The sequence below is a fragment of the Nerophis lumbriciformis genome, linkage group LG31 (assembly GCF_033978685.3).
Source record: "Nerophis lumbriciformis linkage group LG31, RoL_Nlum_v2.1, whole genome shotgun sequence".
Classification (NCBI taxonomy): domain Eukaryota; kingdom Metazoa; phylum Chordata; class Actinopteri; order Syngnathiformes; family Syngnathidae; genus Nerophis; species Nerophis lumbriciformis.
In genome coordinates, this window is record NC_084578.2 from 4,916,501 (window position 1) to 4,922,500 (window position 6,000).

General features: G+C 41.0%; 1 protein-coding gene across 1 annotated transcript in view; it reads left to right on the forward strand.

Annotated features, from left to right (window-relative positions):
* Positions 1 to 6,000, forward strand: part of LOC133574059 (high-affinity choline transporter 1-like) — a 48,342-nt gene that overhangs the window by 30,779 nt on the left and 11,563 nt on the right. The gene's annotated exons all lie outside the window — the stretch shown is intronic.

Sequence of the window (6,000 nt, forward strand, 5' to 3'; positions counted from 1 at the left end):
CTGGTCCTGTTTTCACAGTGTCAAGGCCACTCGGGGGAGTCAAATCGTAGATTAGGATGTTTGTTTTCCGCGAGCAGACAATACAATGACTTGTCTGTTCTATTCGTCAATACTGGGTGCTCTCAAATTCAATTAAATTTTCCTTTTCAGCATGATGTGATCCATCTTGCGATTCTGTTCAGAAATTGCCACTGTCCTCATTGGAGCTATAGGGGCGTCCACTGGTAAATCACACAGTGCCGTGTCCTCCGTCTGCAGACGTCTTCGTCATCGCATGTTGAAACTCGGCATATACGCTACAAGTGGCGGCATAGCTCGGTTAGTACACTGCAAAAAGTCAGTGTTCAGTGTTCAAAAACAAGAAAAGAAAATACAAAAATGAGGGGTATTTTATTTGAACTAATCAAAATTATCTGCCAATAGAACAAGAAAATTCGGCTTGTCAAGACTTTCCAAAACAATTAAAATTAGCTAACCTCAATGAACCCAAAAATACCTCAATATAAGTATATTCTCACTAATAACAAGTGCATCATTGAGGTCATCAAGCGTCCATCATTGAGGTGTCCTCGGAGGTGTTTTCAGAACAGCCTGGTCCTGTTTTCACAGTGTCAAGGCCATTCGGGGGAGTCAAATCGTAGATTAGGATGTTTGTTTTCCGCGAGCAGACAATACAATGACTTGTCTGTTCTATTCGTCAATACTGGGTGCTCTCAAATTCAATTAAATTTTCCTTTTCAGCATGATGTGATCCATCTTGCGATTCTGTTCAGAAATTGCCACTGTCCTCATTGGAGCTATAGGGGCGTCCACCGGTAAATCACACACTGCCGTTTCCTCCGTCTGCAGACGTCTTCGTCGTCGCATGTTGAAACTCGGCATATACGCTACAAGTGGCGGCATAGCTCGGTCGGTACACTGCAAAAAGTCAGTGTTCAAAAACAAGAAAAGACAATACAAAAATGAGGGGTATTTTATTTGAACTAAGCAAAATTATCTGCCAATAGAACAAGAAAATTCAGCTTGTCAAGACTTTGCAAAACAAGTAAAATTAGCTAACCTCAATGAACCCAAAAATACCTCAATATAAGTATATTCTCACTAATAACAAGTGCATTGAGGTCATCAAGCGTCCATCATTGAGGTGTCCTCGGAGGTGTTTTCAGAACAGCCTGGTCCTGTTTTCACAGTGTCAAGGTCACTCGGGGGAGTCAAATCGTAGATTAGGATGTTTGTTTTCCGCGAGCAGACAATACAATGACTTGTCTGTTCTATTTGTCAATACTGGGTGCTCTCAAATTCAATTCAATTTTCCTTTTCAACATGATGTGATCCATCTTGCGATTCTGTTCAGAAATTGCCACTGTCCTCATTGGAGCTATAGGGGCGTCCACTGGTAAATCACACACTGCCGTGTCCTCCGTCTGCAGACGTCTTCGTCATCGCATGTTGAAACTCGGCATATACGCTACAAGTGGCGGCATAGCTCGGTTGGTACGCTGCAAAAAGTCAGTGTTCAAAAACAAGAAAAGAAAATACAAAAATGAGGGGTATTTTATTTGAACTAATCAAAATTATCTGCCAATAGAACAAGAAAATCCAGCTTGTCAAGACTTTCCAAAACCAGTAAAATTAGCTAACCTCAATGAACCCAAAAATACCTCAATATAAGTATATTCTCACTAATAACAAGTGCATCATTGAGGTCATCAAGCATCCGTCATTGAGGTGTCCTCGGAGGTGTTTTCAGAACAGCCTGGTCCTGTTTTCACAGTGTCAAGGCCACTCGGGGGAGTCAAATCGTAGATTAGGATGTTTGTTTTCCGCGAGCAGACAATACAATGACTTGTCTGTTCTATTCGTCAATACTGGGTGCTCTCAAATTCAATTCAATTTTCCTTTTCAGCATGATGTGATCCATCTTGCGATTCTGTTCAGAAATTGCCACTGTCCTCATTGGACCTATAGGGGCGTCCACTGGTAAATCACACACTGCCGTGTCCTCCGTCTGCAGACGTCTTCGTCATCGCATGTTGAAACTTGGTATATACGCTACAAGTGGTGGCATAGCTCGGTTGGTACACTGCAAAAAGTCAGTGTTCAAAAACAAGAAAAGAAAATACAAAAATGAGGGGTATTTTATTTGAACTAATCAAAATTATCTGCCAATAGAACAAGAAAATTCAGCTTGTCAAGACTTTCCAAAACAAGTAAAATTAGCTAACCTCAATGAACCCAAAAATACCTCAATATAAGTATATTCTCACTAATAACAAGTGCATCATTGAGGTCATCAAGCGTCCATCATTGAGGTGTCCTCGGAGGTGTTTTCAGAACAGCCTGGTCCTGTTTTCACAGTGTCAAGGCCACTCGGGGGAGTCAAATCGTAGATTAGGATGTTTGTTTTCCGCGAGCAGACAATACAATGACTTGTCTGTTCTATTCGTCAATACTGGGTGCTCTCAAATTCAATTAAATTTTCCTTTTCAGCATGATGTGATCCATCTTGCGATTCTGTTCAGAAATTGCCACTGTCCTCATTGGAGCTATAGGGGCGTCCACTGGTAAATCACACACTGCCGTGTCCTCCGTCTGCAGACGCCTTCGTCATCGCATGTTGAAACTTGGCATATACGCTACAAGTGGCGGCATAGCTCGGTTGGTACGCTGCAAAAAGTCAGTGTTCAAAAACAAGAAAAGAAAATACAAAAATGAGGGGTATTTTATTTGAACTAATCAAAATTATCTGCCAATAGAACAAGAAAATTCAGCTTGTCAAGACTTTCCAAAACAAGTAAAATTAGCTAACCTCAATGAACCCAAAAATAGCTTAAAAGAAGTATATTCTCACTAATAACAAGTGCACTTTTCTTGGTAGAAAAAAAAAAGAGACCTTTTTGCTCAATATGTTGAAAAATATTCTTAAATTAAGTAAATGCTAGTGCCATTATCTTGACATAATGATATATTTTTTTCATGCTTGAAGTAAGAAGTTAATTTTATACTTGTGAGTGTTAATCTTAAGGCTCAAGCTGTTTGTTTACATGATTTTTTTTTTTTTTCTCAATCAATCAATCAATGTTTATTTATATAGCCCTAAATCACAAGTGTCTCAAAGGGCTGCACAAACCACAACGACATCCTCGGTACAAAGCCCACATAAGGGCAAGGAAAAACTCACCCCAGTGGGACGTCGATGTGAATGACTATGAGAAACCTTGGAGAGGACCGCATATGTGGGTAACCCCCCCCCCCCCCCTCTAGGGGAGACCGAAAGCAATGGATGTCGAGTGGGTCTGACATAATATTGTGAGAGTCCAGTCCATAGTGGATCTAACATAATAGTAAGAGTCCAGTCCATAGTGGGGTCAGCAGGACACCATCCCGAGCGGAGACGGGTCAGCAGCGTAGAGATGTTCCCAGCCGATGCACAGGCGAGCGGTCCACCCCGGGTCCCGACTCTGGACAGCCAGCACTTCATCCATGGCCACCGGACCTGTGCCCCCCCCCCCCCCCCCCCCCCTCCACAAGGAAGAGGGGAGCAGAGGAGAAAAGAAAATAAACGGCAGATCAACTGGTCTAAAAGGGGGGTCTATTTAAAGGCTAGAGTATACAAATGAGTTTTAAGATGGGACTTAAATGCTTCTACTGAGGTAGCATCTCTAATTGTTACCGGGAGGGCATTCCATAGTACTGGAGCCCCAATAGAAAACGCTCTATAGCCCGCAGACTTTTTTTGGGCTCTGGGAATCACTAATAAGCCGGAGTTCTTTGAACGCAGATTTCTTGCCGGGACATATGGTACAATACAATCGACAAGATAGGACGGAGCTAGACCGTGTAGTATTTTATACGTAAGTAGTAAAACCTTAAAGTCACATCTTAAGTGCACAGGAAGCCAGTGCAGGTGAGCCAGTATAGGTATATATATATATATATATATGTATATATGTATATAAGGTATATACAGTATAGGCGTAATATGATCAAACTTTCTTGTTCTTGTCAAAAGTCTAGCAGCCGCATTTTGTACCAATTGTAGTCTTTTAATGCTAGACATAGGGAGACCCGAAAATAATACGTTACAGTAGTCGAGACGAGACGTAACGAACGCATGAATAATGATCTCAGCGTCGCTAGTGGATAAAATAGAACGAATTTTAGCGATATTACGGAGATGAAAGAAGGCCGTTTTAGTAACACTCTTAATGTGTGACTCAAAGGAGAGAGTTGGGTGGAAGATAATACCCAGATTCTTTACTGATTCGCCTTGTGTAATTGTTTGGTTGTCAAATGTTAAGGTGGTATTATCAAATAAATGTCGGTGTTTAGCAGGACCGATAATCAGCATTTCCGTTTTCTTGGCGTTGAGTTGCAAGAAGTTAGCGGACATCCATTGTTTAATTTCATTAAGACACGCCTCCAGCTGACTACAATCCGGCGTGTTGGTCAGCTTTAGGGGCATGTAGAGTTGGGTGTCATCAGCATAACAATGAAAGCTAACACCGTATTTGCGTATGATGTCGCCTAGCGGCAGCATGTAAATGCTGAAGAGTGCAGGGCCAAGAACCGAACCCTGAGGAACTCCGCACGTTACCTTAACATAGTCCGAGGTCACATTATTATGGGAGACGCATTGCATCCTGTCAGTAAGATAAGAGTTAAACCACGACAAAGCTAAGTCTGACATACCAATACGTGTTTTGATACGCTCTAATAAAATATTATGATCGACGGTATCGAAAGCAGCGCTAAGATGAAGAAGCAGCAACATAGATGACACATCAGAATCCATCGTTAGCAGTAGATCATTAGACATTTTTGCGAGGGCCGTTTCTCTTTGCTATTTGGGCTTATTGGACCCTAATTAGAATAAAAACTAAGCATCATCTTTTTATATGATGTACTTAGTCCATAAGTACACAAATGTGTACTCCATGTTTAGTGACAAGCTAATTCTTATTTTTACACTTTTTTTCCCCAAATTCCATTGTATGTTATACTCTTCTGACACCACCAGATGGCAGTATAAGTGTCCACATAAGTGGCCATAAGACCCCAATTCAGTAGTGTACACAATTTTGGAAACAAGAGCTAAAAGGTGCTGTCCACGCATGTGGCCACTAAAGCCTTTAGAGTTAATGACACAACTTTGCATCAGTTGATATTCTAGTTTCAAGCATGTTTTACTCAATATAGGTCATCACATCTCAGCAACAAGCTGGAATATCTTACTGAGATCATTTCGGACCAAAACACTTAAAACAAGTAAAACACTCTAACATAAAATCTACTTAGTGAGAAGAATGATCTTATCAGACAGAAAATAAGCAAATATCACCCTTATTTGAGATATTTCATTTTACTTAGATTTCAGTTTTTGCAGTGGAGTGGCCGTGCCGGCAACTTGAGGGTTCCAGGTTTGATTCCCGCTTGGGCAAGACACATTACCCACCTGCTCCCAGTGCCACCCACACTGGTTTAAATGTAACTTAGATATTGGGTTTCACTATGTAAAAGCACTTTGGGTCACTAGAGAAAAGCGCTATATAAATATAATTCACTTCACAAGTCCTTGTTGGACAATGGACACACATTTTTCAAAATAAAAAGCTTGTCGCATGGTAACATTGTGCTGGTTTTTAAATTCCTGTCAATGTGTAAGATGGATATGAGATAGTTGATAAGCATTTTGAGTTAAAGAACAAATTAAACTCCACCAATGCATTTCTATTTGTCCCTCCATTTGTGGGTTCTGTCAAATGGAAAAAGGGACACAGATTGGGCACAACTATTTTATTTAGGGGTTAGGATGTGGAGCCGTCAAAAATGACTCTATCCATATTTCTCCCGTCTTTGCACCCAATTTGAACGTGTCCTCCGCCTGCAATTGCCACCTTCATTAGGTTTAATGGAAATTGACGATGTAGTGTTTGTGTAATCCTGCTGTGTGCTGAACTAATCAGAGCAACACATCACTGGAAATATGAAAATAATCAG